We start from the raw sequence: 24,262 nt of genomic DNA on the forward strand, positions 1-24,262 counted from the left end.
CCATATGTACCTATATATCTACATCTATATCTATAGGTACAGTTTGTCAGATTATGTAATGGTCAAAGTTCATTATATCCACTGTTAAGTACTTCAAGGGGTTCTGCCCTTTCTTCAAGACCATGTGACCCTGCAGTTAGTATTATTAATTTCTGGGGTGTGGGAGCAAAGCCCTTATGATAGGGGCTGTGGGGAGCATCTTCCAATGTAAAAAGTTTTTTTTTTTTTACTTTTGATAATCACAAATGTAACCTGTTGGCTTACATTTGCTATTACTTTATTTTCCAATAATTTTAGTGGCTATTAATGGCAACTGACGAAGAGTTTGTTTGATGTTTTCTGATGTTTTCTGAGCATAACCTCAGAGAAGGCAAGCTCAAAAATATTGTTTTCTGCATGAGGACAAGCTCCCTTGCACCCCCACACCCCTTTATATATATATATATATATATATATATATATATATATATATATATATATATATATATATATAAAATCTATATATATAAATATATATATATATATATATATACACACTATCTTTGAGAGTACTCAGTCCCCAGGGAACGAGCACATTCCCCAACCACCAAGGACTGTCAATCTAGCACAACTGTCGACCAAAGTGTGTTAACAAAACTGCTATAAACCTAAGCAACACTCGACTAAACTGACTTATCCAGGTTGAAAAGGGAAGCATATTCCATAATCTTGGAAGGCTGTGTGCAAGTTATCTGTCAATTTGTTTGTGATACTACTACTGATTTTTAGTACTAGGTTTCCTATTCTACTCTTAACATCCTCGGTAGGGGACACCAGATACAGACTTTCAAACAGAAGAGGATCAGACATTGCCTTACAGACCATGCAAAGGTCACCTCTAAATAACCTATAAGTAACATAATATAATGATGTTTCCTAAAGTCTGTCTGAACCGTTTAAAATTTCCAACCATATGATTTATTTTTCTAGCAAGGAATCATTATACCCTTTGAGGTCATTTCATATGGCTTGTTCAAAGGCTGCAAAATGCAGTATTGCACTCAATACTGAGTGAGATCAGCGAGGTCCGAAGCAGTGCCATGACCTCCATGTCCTTTATAACTGTGTGAGGCTGAAGGTCCAAAGCAATGCCATGACCTCCATGTCCTTTACAACTGTGTGAGGCTGAAGGTCCGAAGTAGTGCCATGACCTCCATGTCCTTTATAACTGTGTGAGGCTGACGGTCCGAAGCAGTCCCATGACCTCCATGTCCTTTATAACTGTGTGAGGCTGAAGGTCTAAAGCAGTGCCATGACCTCCATGTCCTTTATAACTGTGTGAGGCTGAAATTCCGAAGTAGTGCCATAACCTCCAGGGACTGAGTAGACATGTCCTTTATAACTGTGTGAGGCTGAAGGTCCAAAGCAGTGCCATGCCTCCATGTCCTTTATAACTGTGTGAGGCTGAAGCTGAGCTCCTGTGTAACTGCCACGAAACAGTATCATCACAAACATATGAGTGCTCTGGCTGCAATACCAAGAATAAAGCTGCAGTATCTCAGTGAATTCCTCATACCATGAGGTTAAGTCATTTCAGTGTTTGCACACGTAAGTAGCAAGGGTGGGATGGGTACTGTCTCCCCACATTGCCTGAGTAAGGTTGTTTGACCCCCTGCAAAAATGCTTCTAAACTGTTAGACCAAGTTTCAGATTTTCATGTACTCTAATATTACATTTCTCTTTGACTGCATTTTTCAGTGTCCTCGGATAAGAGTTGTACTTCTGTTTTAGAGCCAGTTTAGAATTAGGTGGCATACAATATATACTTTCCTAACTTTCTTAGTTGTACACTGGTCAAAGTTTAGGTTTTTGTCCATCATTATCACAAGTCTTTTAGTGATGGTGCCATTTTTATGATTAGATTATTCATTGTGTAATCATGATGCATGTATTTTTTTAGCCAGGTCACATGACATTACATTCATCAACATTAAAGATCATGTGATTACATCTGCACCAGATGTGAACTTTCTTTAAGTCATCTTAGAGAACTTCAGCACCTGTTACTGTTAAGTAATTATGTCACCTGGTTTGCAGTCAGCAGTATATATGAATATGTAGTCCATTTCCACTTTTATATAACCTGCTTTATCTGTTTCTTTCACTTTCTTTTTTTTCCAAACCCTCTCCCAGACTCTCTAACTTTGCCTTCCTTCCTGTGCAGCCATCTTTAAAATCATCCTAGCTTTCTGTGCATTCCACATAGAAGCTTCTACTCTCCCCTGCCTGTGTGCTCTGTTGGCTTTAGAAGGTACTTTGTAAGACATACTGTTTTATTTATTGCTCTTTACAGTGCTACTAAGCACTGTCTTGTCAGTGCAGAGTTAACTGTGGTTGCTAAAAGTTACTTTATCTGTACAAGTTACTGCATTTTACTTCTAGTACTACATTACTCCCACATCCCAAAGACATGCAGTAGGTGGATTGGACACTCTAAATTGGCCCTAGGTGGGAGTGTGTGTGTGTGTGTGTGTGTGTGTGTGTGTGTGTGTGTGTGTGTGTGTGTGTGTGTGTGTGTGTGTGTGTGTGTGTGTGTGTGCGCCTCCTGTGGAAGGTTGGGCGCCGGGCTGGCAACTCGACACCGTAAAATTCCACTGCCAATCATGAGTGGACAGATGATCCGCTGTGGCGACCCCTGACCGGGAAAAGCCAAAAGAAGAAGAAGAAGAAGAAGACTACATTACAGTTTAAGCAGAATTGTCTTCTGCTCTGCTTATAGGGCTCAGTTAACTGTGTCTGTTAAAAGTTGCTTTATCTGTACAAGCTATTGCATTTACTCCTAGTGCCTCATTACAGTTTTTTAAGAATGTTTGTTTTCTCTTCTGCTTGAAGGGTTTTGTTAACTGTGTGTTTGTTAAAAGTTGCTTTATCTGTACAAACTATTGCGTTTACTCCTAGTGCTCCATTACAGTTTTTTTTTAGGATTGTTTTCTGTTCTGCTTACAGGGCTTAACTGTGTTTGCTAATATTTGCTACTTCTGTACAACCTACTGCGTTTACTTTTAGTGCTCTGCTTTCATGACTTAGTCATCTGGGAATACTGTTACTGCTACACTGGTTATTTCTTGTCTGTATTATACCTCACTTAAATCTCTGTTTTTCTACGGTTTTGCTAGGTCTGGTCTCTCATGTGTCTTTTCTTACTTTCCTGGTCTAACCTTTTGTATTTGTTCCCCTTTATGTCTTGCAGCTTCTCCCGACGGGTTAAACACTCTGTGGTCATCCCCTACCCAACAGACTCGTTACCCAACAGACTCGTCCAGCAAAATACCTTGTGAATGGAAGAGTATAAATCTGCTTAAGTTACCTGCCTGAAGCAGCTCCAAAAATAAACTAAAAAGCACAGCTTTCTAAACTGTATGTGTTCCTTCTATTGCAATTTATCCACACTCAGAATTTGTTTTTAAAACTATCTACTTTTAAAAAAGTAAACTGCTCCTTATTTAAAGTATTACTACAAGATAGATGAGCATAAACACAGGTTAGTTTTTCTGGCTGTAGTAACTTACTGTGGCCACCAGGCGGCAACACAATGCCAGCAGTCTACCACATTCCTTGCTGTTTTAACTAATAGTACCAATAGCTTTTAGTTTAATGTTGTTTTAATTCTCAATAGTTCCAGTATATGTAGATTTAAGGTTGCCAGCCCTAGTACATCTTCTGTTCCTTTTGTCTCCTGTTTTTAAGCTTATATCTGCAACATTTCCATCTCTGGCTTGCTCTCATTCCCTCTTCAGCTCTGATTTTCACAGTTGCTTCCTTTCTAATTGTTTCAGTGCTGTTTCACACTGCTGACCTGACCCTGTCAGTACTGGTTCCAACCAGCTAGGCCACTGTGATATCCATCTCCACTGTCTATTCCAACTCCTCCCCCAGTTTCTTTCACTTTCTTTTCTTTCCAACCCCTCCCCCAGACTCTAACTTTGCCTTCCTTCCTGTGGCGCCATCTTTTACCTCTCTGAACCAGTCTAATCCTTTCCCTATACCACTGCTAGAATATCCCTTAACCTTTGCATACTTTCGTCTGAACTTACCTTACACTCCACTGATTTTTTTTTCTCTTTTGACCTTGATTCTTCCTTTCCTTGACTCCGTCACCCCTCTTCTATACAACTAACTCACACCTATATTTCCACTTGTTCCATAAAGAACTTCAATGCTGAAACCTTCTCAAATGCACTAAAAAGCACACACTGGAACTCATTAAAACAATTTCCCTAGATAATGCTCTCTCCTACTTTAACTCTACTTTCACAAACCTGCTCAACTCCTTTGCCCCTCTAAAAAGAAAACATATAAAAAGTAACTCTGTACCCTGGTTAACCAAAAACACCTTAGCTACTATGTGACTCCATAACAAAGCCTGGACAGGTTACCATAAAAATAAAACCACTATCTCCCTAAATGAATATAGAACACTACAAAAAAGTATTACCTTAGACTGCAAAGCCTAGTTCTCCACTCTCCAAACCAACCACACCACCAATCCAAACTATTTTGGAAAGGAATCTCATCTCTCCTCAACCTGGGAAAAAAGAAAACCCTTGCCCCAACCCAGATGCCTCTGACATGGACTTGGCCACCCAATTTAACTCTTTCTTCATATAGTCCATAAGCAAGCTAACATCATCCTTCACCAACATCTCTACAACCCCCCCCCCCAGCGTGTTCCCATCCTTCCTCCCCTAGCATCCCTTGCCCCCCAACCTCCACCTTTGTCTATCAATCCCATCTATATATCCACCATAAAAAAACTTCTCCTGAAATTAAAACCTGGTTTCAATGCCCCTGATGAAATTCCCCCCTAATTCCTAAAAGTAGTCGCAGAAGCCATTGCTCCCCCTATCAGCATACTAATTCATCGGTCTATCTCAGAAAGCCAGGTCCCCCAGCTCTGGAAGAAGGCCTTTATTATTCCTCTCCATAAAGGTGGAAATAATAATGACATCCCAAACTTTCGCCCTATTGCCATCCTATCCCCTATTTCTAAGCTACTTGAAAAGTGTGTACACCAACAACTCTTACCCTACCTCATCAATAATCAGCTTCTTACCCCCACACAACATGCCTTTAAACCAGGTCATATTACCTCCACTGCCCTCCTCTCCTTCCTAGAAACAATCAACAAAGCCCGTGACTCTGGCCATTTTGTATCCACTCTTTTCCTTGACCTCTCTAAGGCATTTGACACTATTTCCCACAAACTCCTTCTTACCAAACTCTCTAAACTTAACCTATCCCCTTCCTCTACTCAGTGGTTCTCAAGCTATCTCACAAACAGGCAACAAGCAGTTAAATGGAAAAAAAGCTAACTTGCCCTTCCTTAATACATCCATAGTCATCCCCCAAGGTTCCATTCTAGGCCCCCTACTATTCAACATATTCATAAATGATTTCTTCCAAGCCATTCCTAATTTCAGTCTCATCCAATATGCCGATGACTGTCTACTATAATCTGTTCCTCCCCTTCCATCACAACTCTTAACAATCTAACACAAGCCACCTTCTCTTCCACTGGACACTGGATGATCGACAACCATCTAGCTCTTAATGCAACAAAAACAAAACTTATGTTATTCAATGCATCCAAAACCTCTTCCCTAGACAAACAATCCTTCATAAATACCAGCAATAATAATACCCCCCAGAACTAGTCTCTGACACAAAATTACTAGGAATTATCATTTTAAGCAACTAAAATTTGATAAGCATCTACAAGCAAATATAAAAGAAAAATAAACCATAAAAAATTAGGTATGCTTTGCTGCCACAGTCGCTTTATCTCTCCCACCACCAGGATTACATTAGCTAATACATACCTCATCCCATCCCTTTTATATGGTGCATCTATCCTAACCAGCCTACAATCTTCCCTCAAAACAAAACTCTCATCTTGTTATAACAAAATATCCAAATTTGCGGCAGGTCATAGAGCCTCTTCTCACCACTGTAATTCCCTTCACCAACTAAGTTGACTAGAATTACCGAATGTCCTCACATATACCCAGCTCATCCAAGCACACAAACTCATTCATAACCCGTCTCTCTGCCCCTTCTTAGCAAATACCTTTGAAATGCATAAACCAGATAGAATCCTAAGATCCAATTCCCAAAACCTAATTAAATTGCAAAAACAAACACATCCGGCTGGGAATCAATTGACATCCTTCTCTCTTGCACACCTCTGGAACTCTCTCCCTTCTCCCATCCTCACCACCAGCAGTCTCTCCTTGTTTAAACCCTCACTGCACTCGCACCTTACTTCACAAAGGAAATGCTCTTGCTCTCATCCAACCTAATTCTACCACACTTTCTTCTTAACTTTCCAAACTTTGTTGCCTGTCACTACCTCCTAAAGTTTTACATCCCTTGGGACATATTCAACCAATGACTAAAAAATTACCTCATTGTAATTCCCTAAAAAAAAATTACTACTTACTGAATTAACCTGATGTAATTTTCCTAATGAAAATCTTTTTTTATTTCTGTATTATGTAACATATATTTGAATTGTGCAATATGGGTTTGTACTATACAAAATATGTATTTAACATTTAATTGAAATGTATATTATGGATTTGTGCTCTTTCTGTACTATGCATTTTATTTCTCTGGAGCTTTTCTCCCCAGGACTCCATTGAAAATGGGCTCATTGTAGCCCAAATTGACTCTCCTGGGAAACAAACTGCAAATAACTAAATATCTAAAATAAGTAATGCTAGTATACAGTCCTGTAGGACACCAGGGTAACCCTTGTTGGAAATCAACAGATAACTCCCCACCTTGACTTCTGTTCTGTTGCCCTTCCAGTGTTTTATCAGTTTACCCACATATGGACTTGTATTTAATGCTACTGATTTGTCAATTACTCCCTTAACTGTGAAAATGATGAATGGAGTTTAAAATAGCAGCATGCACTGCCAACCTTCATCAAGTGCTAACATTACCTCATAAATAAGAATGTTACAAGATTCAAAAGGCAAGATTGCCCCGTAATGAGCATGTACTGTTCCATTTCTAAGAGAAGTAGGACCCTTGTGTCATTTTGGAAAGCTTCATTATGTCTCTCTCTCTCTCTCTCTCTCCGTGGTTTTATAAAGAATACAGGTCAAGATGACAGGTCCAAAACTGCTTGGATCTGACATGATTTCCTTTTGTGAAATGGTACCACTTCAGTCTGTCATCATATGCCAAGGACATGTTCATATGCTAAAGTGTTGTAGTACATGGAGTATCATGACTTTACTCCAAAATGGGGGGTGGGGGGCATAACATCTGATGAAAGAAAGGTGTTTAAAGTTTTATGTACCTTCCAGAGCTGATATGTCCTACTGTTATTGCACAGTGAAAGTAAGAGCAGCCAGCACTGAATAGTGTTGTGAAGCTGAAACAGCTTTAAAAGCTGTAATACATACTGCACTGCTACATATGGGTCTCAGATAGTGTAAGAGATTGGTTTCTGTATTCGGGAAAGGGGTCTAAAAAAGGCTTTTTTCCATACCTTCAGCAATGAGTTACTGCAATAGAAAGCCTAAAATACATTTGCCACAGGAATGCATATGGCGTTTACAGTTCTTAATAAACTTCACTCCTCAGTGTTTTGTCAGTTTTGATTTAAAATCTTTGAAGCAGTGGTCATTCAAATAAGAACAACTTGTAGTTAGACATGCATAGCTTAAACTTTGAGAAATGCATATGCTACTGACATTTCAGGAGAGGTGGGAGGAACAGCTGCTGCCTAGACCTCTACACCAAGGTAAGAAAGGAGGAGTTCAGGGCAGAATACACCAGGGGTGAATCAGGGCCAGCCCAGAACCTGAGTGGGCTGCAGAATGGTAACACTGTTGAACTTTCAAAAATTAGAGGTAGAGAGAGAACATGATGTCTTGCTCACAGACAGCCACAAGAAGCCTAGTAGTCATACATGATTAAGAAGGCCCTGTTGCTCTATGGGGCCCCTACAGTCCAGTCTGGGCTCCTTGGTCCTACAATGGGACTGCATCTTACATCTGACACAACAGTTTTAGGGGAAGCTTTTGTGTATAGAAGTTGTGCAGTATGTGGTGACTTATGCACCATGGTGCAACAGTTACTGTGTCTGCAGTAAGGGCCAAAGCCTAAAAGACATCATGCCACTGGCAGTTCAAAGAACAATGTGAGCTTACAAAATGCAGGTCAAATAGGAGGCATCACACATAGAAAAATGGAACAACTGCAAGAATGTTTAAGCATAATCCCAATAAATGGTTGTGTGGCAAAGAAATGGCATGGAAATTTAAGTCCCTGACATCCCTTTCTGCATCAGTGCTTCGTGCAGCAATACAACATACAATGGCAGTTCAACAAAAATATATTTGTTTACAGAGGCATAACTTTTTCACAGACCTTCAGCTAGTTTAGCTAGACTGTAAACCAGCCTTTTCCCATGAAACGTCAACTAACTTCTGAAAAGGTAGCTCAAAAGTTCACCTTTACACAAACTCACAAAATAATTTTAACAGGAAAGCATACCATCAAAAATCAACTTGAGAGCATCATACCTCCAACCCCTTTAATTACCAGGACAAAATAAGATAAAATTGGAAATGTGTTGTTTCAATCATATTACATTAAATAGTTTGCTCAATGAATTGCTGCAACATGCAACTTACCTCTTAAGCTGCAATCCAGTAATGCTAGCACCAACCAGGGAAATACAAGTAACACAAAAGATCTTTGCTATAGTGTCTTTCCAGCTAGCTAGAACACCTTTACAAAAAAAAAAAAATAAACATCATTAGAATTATGCCATGCAGGGATGCACACTAAACTGACCAGCTAATAAAAATGCCTAACTGCATGTTTCAACAGAAATGTTATTTCAGTCCAACTCCTAAAGAAATGATCTATATTACAGTGACATACAAGCCTTAAACAAAAACCTCCTCTCTGTCTCAGTTAAACAAATCAGGAACTGATCCATCAGTAAAACATTGCCATAAAACTGTTGCATCTGTCTTCCAAGTATTCCAACCACAATCAGCAGGCAGTATGCAACTGCACATGCCCAGTAATCAATCAGCAGGCAGCATGCAACTGCACATGCCCAGTAATCTAACAGCTGGAGCACTGAAAAAAAAAAGAGGCAAAACTATGAAGTTATTTTGACTGTATAACAGAAATAATATCTGCAGTAGTTTTCGTTATAGTTTAGAGTTACTACTTCTTGACCTGAGAATTTGATCCCTAGAGAACAAACAATTTATGTGAGGTAAATTATCACCATAACACCAACTCCTGTAAGGTACTGCTTCTTCAGTAAAATAGCACCATCGGTGGTCACAGTTTCACATGCGTTAAAAATATACTCGAAAGAGAGCCCACATTATGTCTTCCATTTTTTGTCAATGCACATCACATTAAATGCACAGAAATCTTTTTGATATACATTAATTACAGAACTTATATTACAGCATTGTATGTAAAATTATGAAATGTTCTATTCACTCAAGTCAAACAGTTCTAATCATGCATGATATGATAACACTTACTTCTATGTGAAACTTGGGGGAGAGGGCTTAGCTTGCACTGCATAGTAAAAATCTACACAAAGTCTTGTTACAGAAATACATACCAAAATCTTTATAGCATTAAAATATTAAACAATGCACATCTGTGATGCAGGAACCTCAAACATGAAATTCATACGTCAAAGTATTGTTATTATTACCTTAAAGTCCATATAAAATTAAATTATTTTGTTAACGGATGCAGTCAAAATAAATGCTGCTCAGTTTGGTGCTACAGTCCTAAACAGGGGTCCTCACTTTTCTTCTTCGCCCTCTCTCTGCTTCTAATTAGCTGCGGAGCAAACAAACAGCCACATTCTACATACATTTTGTTTAATAATATCTTCCTTTCATGAAGCCTGAGGAAAAAAATGCAGATCTGTTCCTTTCAAGTGCCAAGAAGCAGTAAAATCAGCATTTATGTTATTCATTTATTAATGTATGTTTTTTTTTAGTCTTCTTTAACAATCTTTCAACCAGCATTCGGTCAAAATATATATATATATATATATATATATATATATATATATATATATATATATATACATACACAGAGCACCGAGGTAGAATCCACATCTTTTACATAATTCTATAACAGAACATTGTCTCTATAAATAATATCAAGCTTTCATTTCTTAGAAACTATAATCTTGACATCAAGTGTAACCTTTAATACTACAGTTCAGTTACTGTTTGTACAGCCTTCATACTTTTTGTGAAATTCTGATGCAAAGGGCATTCTCTCTTACGTCCTTAAGCTTAAAATCAGTTTTAATATTGTATAGCTGATATTTGCATTCTTTAGTTTGCATGTCAAAGTATATATGTAATAAGCAAGGTGGATACATTTTATTCAAGCAAAATCCATAATCAATTTCATGCCTGACATACTGTGTTCATTGTACCTTATAATCCTCTGATTAACTATATCCTTCTATTAATTACCCCTCAAGATTCAGGCACTATCAACCAGAGCAGTCATGGATGATAATTAATAAAAAGATGAAGGAATTTATCTGGGAAGGGAATAGGGCAAGTGGTAGGTGGGATAAGCTGATTCTCCCCATAGAACAAGGGGTCTCAGGGCTACCTCATCTGAATGATTACTTCAAACTTACACATTTATGGCTCATGCACATAGCTGAAGGTGGAGGTTGCAAACCAAAGAGTTAATGAATGATGATGAAACAGGAGAAAGTTTCAGAAATAAAAAGATAATCAGATTTTGGATGCAGGTCCATAAAGAGAATAATAACCATATAAAATTATATTCAAAACATGACAGAGCATATTCTAAACCAACACATGAATGGATGAAGGAAATGTTAACAATAGGGATAATTGTAAGTTGGGGTACAGAAAACAGACAAGAGAGAGGGCTGGTATTTACTGGGAAAAATTAAAACAGGAACCAAGACATTGGGACAAAATTATTATGGAAAGAAGTTTTGGACTCCAGGCTAGAGACTGTTTCCCTACCAGGATTTAAAACAGATCACATGCAGAAAAAAAAATGTTGAAGGAAGTTGTAACTGAAAGACAAGCTCTGGTTGAGTTGTTAGTTGAGTCTGTTATAGAACCTGGTGCTAAAAAAGGGATCATTAGTAGGACATATAAAATAATACATTGCATATCTCTCAACTGTACAGATTTCCACAGAATGTCCAGATTTTTGCCTCATATTTTTGGTTCTTTTTTCATAAAATTGTGGTTTTCTGACAAATTTGTAGCAAATCATTAAAGACTAAAGTTAAGAGATATTGCCAAACATTTGAGTTTCAGACTTTATACCATTCAAAAATTCATGCTAATGTATCAACTTTCTAAGTTTATAAGAACAATATTTAAAATTTGCCCCTATAGTAACATGTCCCAATTTTACTTATGGCTTTGTCCAGATTTCTTGCTCTAAGAGGTTGACAGGTATGATTGCATAATAACTAGAAGAATCAATAAGAAGAGGTTAGGAGAGAGAGAGAGTGGAAAGGCAAACTACAAAGCAAGAGTGGGGGGACATCTTATTGGCTCTCAAGTATGCAACAAAGTTCAGAATATTCAATATTTTTCCATGGAAGTGTTTGCATATGTACTTTTTTTACCCCAAACAGACCTCAGATAATTTTCTTCAGATATATAATGAACGCTCTAAGTCTAAGGAGAAACATTCAGGTAATTGTGAACATTTTTTTTTTTTTTTTTTTTTGGTGGGGGGATGCAACAAGTTAGCAGATTTAAAAAATTCCCCTTTATCAGAAATGTTGAGGGAGCATAAGATTGCAACAAAGAAAATTATTCTTTTGAGCTGTGATATACGACTTGAATTGCTTAGACATAGACATAGTAAGGGCTTACTACGTTTAATGCTACTGGCTGCCAAAAAAATAACTAGAAAATGGAATTTAAAATCTAGACTAATCGTAACTGAAGTATTGAATATTGCAAAGGACATAAAAGAAATGGAGATGAGATCTTCAGAAAAGGGAAGGAGCAAATTATATACAAAATAAATTTAATCTATAGGAAAAATACATGCAGAATAATATTCAACAGGAGAGGCATGAAATTTTAGGGAAAGCAGGAATTGAGCAATTTACAAAACATTGGAGCATATGAAAATTGTTAAAAAGGAACATATGTACCCTGCGTGCAAAGTGATAGCAGGCTTATTTAGGGCCCGGTGCCACTTTCTTTCAACTCTAAGTTGAAGAGCCCCCCCAAAAAAAAACATGACTTCTACCCAAAGGAGCAGTACCAGATCAACTCCACTCCTCTCTTCTAAGTGAGGAACAAATGAAAAAAAAAAGGTTTTCTTTTAAAACTATAGCAAACTACTTGCTACATTTACAGCAAACAGTTTAGTACAACCTAGAGCACATTCAAAGCACTGAAGCAAGCAGTTCTGTCCTCACTAAAGCAGCAACGGAATTCATTTCCATACTGGCATTAATGAACAAACGCTAATACTGCATTACCGACCAATAACCATCTGCCGATTGTGCCCCCTAACACCTCACTCTTAGGGCAGTTACCTCCTTTCGACAAGCACAGATAAACTTTTAACTGCATGAAAATACTAGACATGTTACTAGTGTTTTGTTTTAATGTTACTAGTGTTTTGTTTTAATGTTACTTGTGTTTTGTTTTAATGTTACAAGTGTTTTGTTTTAATGTTACTTGTGTTTTGTTTTCTTTTCCTTTACTACAAGTGTATCTATGTTACTTTTTAAAACTGTCATGTTTAACAAACATACTTAAAGTGCAAAGACAGGTTGTAAAAAGAAAGACAGAGGTGTGGAATCTCTTTTAAACAACTACTTAAGGAGTCAATGCTGGGCCATAAGCTTGTCTTCCATAAGGTCATAACAAGAGGAAATGCCAGACACATGCACCTTAACATAATGATAGAGACCAAGGTCATCTTGAAGCCTTGACAGGGGTGATACACAGGATGACTTTCCAGATAAAGACCCTCTTCCATGAAGCAGAATAAGACTGATGAGCAGAAGACCCTCAGGTAGTTTCAACGTCCATGTCCTCAGAAATTCATGCTGGAAGATCAAGCAGGTGCTTTAAATCAGGAGCCACGCCATAAGGTGTTATCCCATGTTACTCCTACCTGTACTGCCAGGTGAATAAAGGCATGAAAATCATTCCCCTATTCAGCTGACAAAAAGCATCAAGGATATTCTTTTACCCTTCTTCTTTGACATGTATAATTAGGTACAGCATCAGACTGAATGGTAATTTCCCCTGCTATGGCGAGTACAACACATCTGCCATCCATTCCCCTTTGCTCTGATGAACTAAGTGAAATAGCAGAGAACTGCAGTAGCTGGGTGGTGAACAGACTGATCTCCGATGTTCCACATAAGTGAAGTCTCCAACAGCACAGGACTGCCACACCTTGTGTTTGTTTGATGCACTACGGAATCAGATCATGGAGTCTGCCTTTATATGAGCAACAATGAGGTTAAAGCCTCTAGTGTCCACTGTCAGACCTGAACAGACTGTCTGCACTAGGACTACCAAGGTGTGCAGTTCCACCAGTTTTTGTGTACCACATGAAGGACTGGTTGTGAAATAAGATCAGAAGGGGCTCCAGCTTCAGGTCCTCCTCCAGAGTCTTCAGGGTAAGCCTGTAGCAATGAACAGATTATGTGGACCTCCTCTCACAGGACTCCACTTTCCTTGAACAGTAGCAGATCTGAGGTAGGACTCCCACCCCACTAGATGAGTACAGATCATCAGAACCTGCAACAGGTTTTGATGCAGGAAGGGAAGATCCTCAATAAATTGGTGGGAACTCACCACAACTCCAAAATTAGGCAACAGATGTCTGACAGCAGGAGAAGAGTATGAGCATGTGAGGACTCTGCACATCATTCCGAGTGTCCAAAGCATGAAGATTGTGAACACCATTGTTAAGCCCAGAAGGTACAGGAGGTTCTGAACCTAGACCTGCTGCTTCATCCTCATCCAGCCTGCCAGACAGTTGACCTTTAAGGGCCTTCTCTGCCACTAGAAGTGACTGAGTGTGAAGAGTGTTCACCTCTGTCAGAGTAAAGTAATACTCCAAGTCAGGCTCAAATAGGGCATCATCTAGCTGCTGATAACCTCAAACGTTTGTAACTCTTGACCAGCCTAGGACAGGGACACTAAAAGACATCCTCTTAAATGAGCCACCAGGAGCCAGTTATTTAGTCAAGTAAATACACAGTGTTCATTCTCCTGCAAGGCCTCTACCACCATGGCAAGCACCTTGAAAAATACTGTGGAAGAAGTCAAGAAACCAAGCAGAATTCTGTACTGAACACAGTACCCATCTTAGAAATATAGGAACTTTCTTTGTTGGTTCTAAATATAGAAAAATGTGTCCATCATGTCACACAGTAACATCTGGATACCATAATGCAGCAGAAGTAGGACCCTACAGACAGCCATCAACTGGAACTCGATGTACCAGATGTGTTTTTTGAAAGTCATGGAGGGATAGAAGTTTCCCATCCCCAACAGACATGACAATCGCTGAAGTCTGTCTGAGGAGTAGATTTTGGGCCTGTCCCAAAATCTCTGAAGAGATTGTCTACTTTTTTGTGTGAAGCCCTTTCTGGTGGGAGACTTAAGGGCTCTAAGTCACGGCCAGCTATGACCATGTCTGGAATCTACAGGTCCTTCATAATGACCCTCAACACTCCTTCTCCATCAGAGATAGTCCTGAGCTGCAGTCAGGTCTGCAGCTGGTAGCATGTGAGGGTCACCTTTTGTGCAGAGGCTTCTTACTTGGGAAGCTGACCTGGCCTGAAAGAAGTTAAGGTAGATAAGGATGGGTTACAAAATCCTGTGTCAAACTTTGCAGCAGCCTAAATTACAGTGAGACATATGAAATGTCCACATCAGAAGTTGAGATAAAAGCCTTTCTCAGTTTTTCCTTTACTCCAGAGTCAAGAAAGTCCACAACCTGGAAAACTGAGACAGGGAAATGAAATACTTGAATGAACCTTGGAGTGGCAGATTAAAGCACATTTTTGCCTACCCTGTCAAATACTTGTGGTTAGGTGGTCAGGTGCTGTGGTCTGTAGGACCTGTACAGAAACCCCAGATCACAGTGGAGTCAGCTGTTGAGTGCCAATACACAATCTCAGAGTAAAAGGCATCCTCCTTCTTGGGAACAGAGGTTGTATTATTCAGATGTTTCCAAGTTTCAAAGATAAGCATGCATGAGCACAAACCCTGTCAACAGGATAAATCACAGCTCTTTTTCCTTCTCCACAAGGTACTCATTCAAACACATCTGATGGAAGGGCACCACAACACATCTGCATGGAGTTCTGAGCGTGTCCCCAAAGGAAGGATCTTTGAGGGAGGCACAAGTGATCTACTGAGTGAGTTCTAATTATCTTTATGTATATAAGAGATCAGAGATATTGTATAGATTCATATGTAAGAACCAGGGTAACTGCCCTTGTAGGCCATTTTAAACCTAGCCAATTTCTCTTTTTGTGCTCAAACTGACCTATCCCATTTGGTTAGAGATTGGTCTTACCCATCCCATGGTCGATAATTATATATTACCCCTAATAAGAATAAAAGGGATCATACCAGAGATAATTTGAGGGGACCCATGCATGAGATAAAGAAATTATAAACTGCCTTTGTCCATTAGTAGTACAAGGGGCAGTCCTGGGATAAATTTTCTGTTTCCCAGTCACAGATCCAAGTTTCACCTGAATGTGGATAGGGATAAACTTTGTTTTATGAGGATGGGAGTCTATTCCAGAGCAGAAGTATACTCAAGATATACCTGTCCCTTCAAACCATTCTGTTGATGTTGCAGAAGAGGTTTATGTCCCTTGAGAGAGTATTTCTGATGCCACTTGACTTGCTGATGTGCAGTAAATCCATCATTACTGGGTTGGAGGATGCCTTGTATGCCAGATACAGGTCACCTCTTAGCACTCTGTAGGATACTGAGTAGAGTGATAAGACTTTGAGTCGTCCATGCAGGACATGTTGTTTAGGCCTTGCATCCTTTTAGAAGTTACCTGCCTTTTTAATTTCTTCAAGTCTTTTGGGTTTCTAATACCATGATGAGAATGGATCACATTCCTAAGTCAAAGTATGATTAAAGTTCATGAAATTAGTGTTGTTACAATCTTTGATGTTAGCCAGAAGTTCGCAGTACCTGCAATGTGCCCAGTAAAGACTCTTTCTGCCATTCATATGGAGTTACATGTATCGGTAACATATTTAAGTATGACAGTACATTCTTTTTTATAAGTCCCATTGCTCCCACTACTATTGGAACTGTTTGAATATCCTTCTTCCATACTGCCCTCATCTCTGCCTGCAAATCCTGGTATTTTATGACTTTGTGTCTCTCCGCATGTAAGACACTGTAGTCACTGGGTGTAGCAATTTCAATGATCAATGCTACTTTTGTCTTCTTCTCATGGACTGCTGTATCTCAAATTCTCGCATCCATCTTTTGAACTGTTGGTAATGGGTAATCCCACATGGTATAAACTTCATCATTTTATACAGTCCTCTGTGGCTCATGTTTCCAGTGTTTTTTAACTACTTCAATGCCATAATAATTGCACAATCCCCAATGCAGAAGTCCTGCCACTTTATTATGCCTTTCAGTATAAAGTCCTTCTGTCATTAGTATACCACAACCAGCAACAAGATATGTAACTTTTTCCAATTTTGTTTTACAAAAACTACATTTATCTGTTTCTCCCACATGTTCAATGGACTTTGTAAACCAGCGTGTACATAGCCCACTGTCTTGGGTTGCCAATATTAACCTTTCATATTTTGGTTTAAATTCACCTCTCCTTGACCATTCCTGCATTCAGTCCTGATCAACATGAGGTTGTTCCAAGAGTTTTCTATACTTGCAACTATATTTATCCATTTTCCACATTTCTTGCCTTCTCATCTGATCTTTCACCTTATATTCTTTCTTTTTTCTTGGCACATTCAGTTGCTGCCTAATTTTTTTCTACTTCTAGTTTAATTTCCATTTGCGCTTGACGCCGATATACTTCTGCTAAACAAAGCAGGGAAGTAATCTTAGACTTATTCTCCTCATGTTTCAAAACTTTCACTATGTTTGGGTCTTGTGAAGTCTCACGACTGCAGATTTATACATGTAATCAGTTTTGAGGAGGCACATACATCCTTCAGAACGGGGAATAAATACTCTTGGTATGCACTGATTTTTATAAATCATCTGATGAGCATAAAGCATCCTTCTTGTTTTCCTGTCCAACCGATTCAATGCCTTTTGGAGCTAGTCAGTCACTCCAAAACTGTAAGTTAGGACAGAAAGAGCAAATTGGTTTATAGCATGGATTTTGTTCCTAGATCTCAACACTGTTTTCAGTATTAATTTAAGTCTATTAAAATATTCCTTATTAAGTTTTATTCACATTTGTTCATGTTTTATTGCTGAACCTTCATCAATTCCCAAATATTTATACACTTCCTCTTGTTCAAGTTCTTTCCTTGATGCTGCAGTTTTCCTGCTTTAAAGGTTACTTTTGCAAATTTATCAAGACCAAATGACATTCCAATATCATCTGAAAAAAGTTATGACCACTTGCAGTTGTGCTTTCAGTTCCTCATCTGAAGAGCTATAGAGTTTTAAATCATCTGCAAAAAGAAGATGAGAAGTCTTTACACTTTGTTTTGTGGGAGCCAAATAGTAGCCATGACCTAAACTGTTAAGTAGACAACTTAATGGGTTAAGGGCAAGACAAAATAGCAGCGGTGACAGAGAGTCACCCTGGAATATCCCCCTTTGGATTTTTATCCCTGGAATAATAATTTGTCCTTTATCATGGCTTAACTGCAAAGTGGTTTCTTGGTCACTGTGATATAGTTTATAAATGTAGAGTGTATCATGGTATTTCCTGAGGGAAGATTAAGGGGGAGAGAGGGGTAAAGTTGGAGCTGCACTCTTTTATCTATGAATATGTGATACTGTCAAATTCTTTTTTGTAGTCTATCCATGCCACACTTACATTCTTCCCCTTTTTACAGTTCTCCACTATAGATTTATTTAACAACAAATGATCCTTTGTTCCACATGATTTTATTACCCTTTTGTTACATTGCCATAACTGAGTTTTCTTCTAAATGACTATAAACTCTGTCAGCATCAATTCCAGTGTATAGTTTATATGTCGTTGGAAGGCAAATTATCGGTCTATAGGTTTTAGGGTAGCTTGCAGGTTCACTTTTAAGTAGGAGCATGGTTTTTCCCATTGTTAGCCAGGCTGTTTTCTGTTCAGCATGTGCATATAAAAATTTCTTACTCACGGCTAAATCTTCGTGCACAAATGTTAAAAATTTTAGCCAGAAGTTAGGTACTGCATCTGGGCCTGGGTCTTTTCAGTTAAGAGCTTTTCTTAACCTTGCTTCAATCTCTCTGGCTGTTACTTCATCCCATTTCATATCCTGTACCTTTGAACTTCTTACTCTTTCTTTACTTCTATTCATTTAGCATCTTTGTTATGTTCCACAGGATCTTCATAGATACTTCTCCAAAATATATCTATTTCTTCTTTTTTTGGTGGTGATTCAATTCCTTTTACCTTATTTCCTAATTATCTAAAAAACTTTTCTGGGTCATTAGTAAATTGCTTATTTTGCACTTTTCCTTTATATTTATCTGCATATCTTCTAAGTTTTTTTGCCCTGATATTTTTAGTTTATTATTTGCAATAGTGCACGATAGATCCTGATCTGTTCTGATACTGCACATTGCTTTTATCACGTCTATCTTTCTAAGTATTTTTGTTGATCTGTTCCCTCTTCTACACTCTTCTAACAATGACACTGTCTTAATTGCTTTACAGTTTTCTCTACTCGATACTTCCATGGTGGCATTTGATTTCTCCCCTTCCTTTCTTTTTGTTATTAATTTAGTTGCACAGCAATGTATCCTATTTACTTCTATTACATCACACGAATCTCTATGGACAGTCCTAATTACTGTGTTCACTTGTTTTATCAAGTGAGGACTCACTGATGACGCTCTTTGTAGCGAAACCGGTTTGGGGTAATCGTGTAACACATTAAAGCTTTGGGCTTTGGATTCCTGTGCTGCCTATGTCTCCTGTGTTCGAGTGCTGGAAATGTTTTTTGGGAATATGTTTCTTCTTTTTTCCGTGCACCTTTGGTAGACCGTGCAGTCGACTTCTTTGGGTTTGCTATATATATATATATATATATATATATATATATATATACATATATATACATGTGTATATATCTATATATATATATATATATATATATACACATATAGGTTCATAGGTTCATACTAGGCTATCTGCCCTAGGGCATTTATAAGCCTAGCCAGAGAGTGTTTGGCTTTCGCCACCCATTTTAAATTAATTTTGCTGTGCCCTTTTTCGAGGTTAGTATACTGTGCCTCTGTCTAACAGTGACACAGAAGTGATACCCGGGGTAAACCTACGATCTCCCATCCACTCATCAAGATTCCTCTTGAAGAGAGTCAATGAGGGACTCTGCCTAACCTGGACTGGGATTTTATTCCAGAGTGAAGGGAGCCTCTGGGTTATGAATCTGTCCCTCCAGCATGTCCTATTTATTTTAGTGCTGAGGTTCAAGTCTCTCGAGCGCATGGCTCAATGGGATTTGGATTTTCTGAGATGCAGCATGTCCATTAATTCCGGGTTGGACATTGCTTTATACGTCCGGCACAGATCGCCTCTGAGCAGGCGGTATGCCACTGAGTAGAGCTGGAGTTTCTTTAACCGGGCAGCATATGGCATCTGTTTGAGCCCTTTGATCCTCTTGGTGAGGTACTTTTGGGGTCTTTCCAGTTGCTGCAGGTGTCTGGTAAGGTACATCCCTAAAGGGGCATTGTACTCAATTATGGGCCTGATGAGGGATGAGTAAAGAGGCACAATGACCTCCCCTGATCTAGATGTGAATCCCTTCATGATTAGGTGGGCTATATAAAATGTTTTTCTAACCACTTTGGCCACGTGGTTGTCAAATGAGAGACTGCTATCAACTTGGGTCTCCAGGTCCCTAATTACTTCTTCTGTACTTAATGGATTACCACCTATGGGTAATTTGTTTTTGCCAAAGGGGATGACTATACACTTTTTGGAGTTTAGCTTGAGGCCATGGCTCTGGCACCAGTTGTCTGTTTTTATGAGGCCCTTTTGGAGGATGCTTGTGTTGGCTGGAGAGTCGATTATAGCACCTAGTTTGCAGTCATCTGCGAACTTGGTCAGCCACAGTCCTTCCGTGTTGGCCTGTACCTCCGAGAAATATATACCGAACAAGAGAGGTCCCAGGACTGAGCCTTGTGGGACGCCACTTGTAACTGGTTTGGAGTCTGACATGGCTCCAGCAATTCTAACCATGTGGGTTCTGTCCCTGAGCCAGTTTGTAACCCATCTAGTGACATAGAGGTTTATATTTAAGCTGGTGAGCTTATCTATAATGCCCGAGTGGGATATTGTATCGAAGGCTTTTGTGAGGTCCAGGTAGGCTGTGTGGACCACCTTCCCCTCGTCAATGGCCTTGGTGACTGTTTCAAAGAAATCGACCAGGTTTAATAGGCAGGATCTGCCCTTAAAAAAGGTGAACTGGGTAGGATCCAGTGTCTGTAGGTCCCCAATATCTTTATTTATGAGGTCCATGATGATCCTTTCCATAGCTTTGCAGACCAAGCTAGTCAGGCTTATGGGGTGATAGTTTCCAGGATCCGTTGAGGCACCACCTTTGTGGAGAGGGACCACTGTTGCTGTACGGCACTCTTTGGGTACATATCCTGTAGTAAGGCTGAGATTGAACAGTAGTTTTATGTTTGGGTTTAGCTCTTCTTGGAGTTCATGTAGGATGTAGCCTGGGACCCAGTCTGGTCCCAATGATGCTGTGTTTTTTGCCTTGGAGAGGGCGGCTCTTACCTGAGCATCTGAGATGTCAGGGGGGGCAGCACTCTGCTGGGATAGATATTTGCCCTTTTGGTGGGGGGGGGAGAAGTTTGCGCTGAACCTGTCAGCTAGGATGTTGGCAATGTCTGTGGGTTCGGTGTATTTTTTGTCATTTTGGACTAATTCTGAGCATATCTGGGAATTCCAACCCAGGTTCCTAACATAACTAAAGAAAGCCTTGTGATTATCCTTAGTGTCCTGTGCAATTTTTCTCGAAGCTGGCCTTAGATGATTTTATGAGTGCCCGTAGTTTTTTGCTAATACTGATCAAAGATGCCTTCCCTTTTTGGGATTTTGCTCTATCATGTAGTAGCTTCCTCCTTCTATTGTATAGTTTGTTTATGGCTGGGGTCCACCAGACAGGACGTCTGCCTTTGGAGGATTGGGTCTTGGTTTTATTTGGGATTGCATGATCCATGCATTCCTGAAGGTGTTCATAGAATGCGTTTATAAAGGATTCTGTGGTCTGGGCCGTATTTTCCACAGGCCCGGGGGCTTTGAAGGATTCCACCTCGGTTTTGAGGAGTGTGAAATTTGCTTTAGAGAAGTTTTTCACTGTGGTTTTCTGGGCAAGGGGTGGGGTTGGGATGTGACTATCCAGTGAGATTAGTTTATGATCTGATCTTACCAGTGAGGGATACACTTCTGGTCTGGGGCATAGAGTCCCCATGTTGGTGATGATCAGGTCCAGTATGTTTTCCCCTCTTGTGGGAGTGGTAACAAGTTGTTCCATAGCATTTGAGTTTATAAATTCTAGGAACCTTTGGACTAGGGTGTTGGAGCTAGAGTAATGCGCCCAGTCTATGTTTGGGTAGTTGAAGTCGCCCAATATAATGGTGTTTGGAGAGACCTTCATATTTTCCAGTGTTCTCAGGAAGGCCGAGTGGGGTTCCTGGGTTTGGGAGGGTGGTCTGTAGCAGGCTATTAACTGGAAGGCAGTTTTACCCACGGTTAGTTGTACATGGATAGTCTCTGATGCTTCGTGCTATGCCACCAACCTGAAGGTGTGGGTATCTTTGACGAATATTGATACTCCCCCTCCTTTTGTGGATCGGTCCAAGTTTTGGGGCCGAAAAGCATGGTATGGGGTATAACCTGGTAGTGCTGGGGTGCTCTCGGGAGCCTTGAACCAGGTTTCTGTTACTGCACAGATATCGATGTTCTCCATGCTCAGGAGAGTTTCGAGTGCGTGCATCTTGAGGTTTAGACTTTTGGCGTTGAGTAGCATTACTCTTAGTTTCTTATCCCTTGTGATACCTATTGAGGTGGGTTTGTCTTTTGAGCCTTGCCTGAAAAAGGCACTATGGGGGTAGCAAGAGCCTTTGCCAATATCCAAAAGCCCAGAGGTGACAGGTGCAAGCCGTCCCTAGCGAAGCATCGTGGCTTGTCGAGCATGTCATCCCAGGCTGACAGGCATTGGATCCCCTTTGAATGACACCAATACTTAAGCCAATTGTTGAAACTGATCATCTTGTATTCATATTGTGGCATCATTCTTGGTAAAGGTAAGATGCTACTCAAGGTCAGGGTCATACCGGCCTGGGCTACATGCCCAGAGAGCTCCTCTATGTCTCTTTTCATGTAGTCCAGGGAGGTACGTCTCAGGTCATTCACACCAGCATGGACAATGACCGAGTCATATTTGTACTTGCCTTGGAGTGACCTCAGTGCTTGTGTTATATGGCGGATCCTAGTGCCCGACAGGCAGATCACCGTGACCTTCTCCTTGTTCAGCCTGGTGAGTGGGACGTCAGAGTGCCTGACGATAGAGTCACCTATTACAAGTGTATCAGGTGTGTTGTTTAGGCTTAAGGGTTGTGACTGTTTGGCATACTGGCTTTGTGAGCTATGTGTTGCACGTGTTTTGTTTTGGGGTAGCGGTTGCTTGGGTGTCTGCTTTGGAGGTCTCTGCTGCTTAGGCAGATTTTTATTTAGAGCCTCCAAGTATGTTTTTGTCTGTTTATGTGCTTGGTTTGCTGTTGTGGTAGGTCTATGTGAGACTGGAATTGTAGTGAGTGTGGTTTCCTTCTCCTCCTGACTGGTTACGCCAGTACTGAGTTGAGAGAGCTTAGCCTCCAGTTTGGGTATATGGTTGCATCTCTCACATGTGTTGGAATTTGTTGGGGGAGGAGAGGGTTGTTCTGTGTACATGAGGCAGTTGTAACATTGCCTCAAGATTCCCAGATTCACCAGCTGGACCGGAGAGGAGATTGACAACTGACCTTTGGACATGCTAGAATAGTATTGGGAATTCCTTTATAATTGAAAAAAAGGGCCAATTGGGAACAAGGTACTCAAGGGGAGTTTGTGAGGGTGTAGTGCTTTTAATTTTTTTAGTGCTGACTTATATAATTGCTTTAGTGAGCAAGTGCCAGGTAACTTAAATGCAATGTGTTACAGGTAACTTAAATGCAAAAACGACAAACAGTAACTTTCTTTCAAGTGAAACAAGGAAATAAGTACAGTAAGCAATGCAGATATCACTAGGGATCCACAGAAGCACTGAAAAGCCGTGTTTTAGGTGGAATTAGCTTTTCAGGGAAATAACAAGCAAACAAACAACAAGCATACAAACAAAGCTAGATTCAGCAGGCCTGGATCTAGTCTATGCTACAGCAAACAAGGTGTACCAATTACAGTAAGAAGCAATTCAAATATGCAGGCACTATAAGCCTTTAACCAGAAATTTCCAGCTCAGAAGGGCAGAGTCCAGCCTCTCCTCCCACAAGAGTGCAGACCACGAACCCTCTTAATGTAAAATAACTGGCCTGAAGCCCAGGTGCTTAAACCAGAACTAATACACTTTTAGAATAACAGACACTGAGCCCTCAATCAGCAGTTCCCAACTTAGAAGGATGTAAGCTACCTGTCCTGCCACCACAGTGCAGGCCACAAACCTTCCTAATGTAAAACAACTGGTCTGAAGCCCAAGTGCTTAATCCAAAAGACTTAGAATGATAGCTACTCTTTAATCAAGTTACTACCAAGCAGTAAAAAATACAATTGAATACTTTAAAGAATGCCTGGATTAGTGCTCAAGTTATACAAACAAAGCTAGATTCAGCAGGCCTGGATCTAGTCTATGCTACAGAATACAAGGTGTACCAATTTCAGTAAGAAGCAGTTCAAATATGCAGGCACTATAAGCCTTTAACCAGAAATTCCCAGCTCAGAAGGGCAGAGTCCAGCCTC

The 24,262-nt window shown here is 39.8% G+C and overlaps 1 protein-coding gene across 1 annotated transcript in view; it reads right to left on the reverse strand.

The window, feature by feature from the left end:
• PTPN14 (protein tyrosine phosphatase non-receptor type 14) overlaps positions 1–24,262 on the reverse strand; it is a 1,716,286-nt gene that overhangs the window by 1,084,982 nt on the left and 607,042 nt on the right. The window contains exon 3 of the mRNA XM_044061300.1: positions 8,691–8,787. The gene's annotated coding sequence lies outside the window, so the exon portion shown is untranslated. The remainder of the gene's footprint in view (positions 1–8,690; positions 8,788–24,262) is intronic.

Source organism: Protopterus annectens, chromosome 1.part0 (assembly GCF_019279795.1).
Source record: "Protopterus annectens isolate FY-2018-M chromosome 1.part0, PAN1.0, whole genome shotgun sequence".
NCBI lineage: Eukaryota > Metazoa > Chordata > Ceratodontiformes > Protopteridae > Protopterus > Protopterus annectens.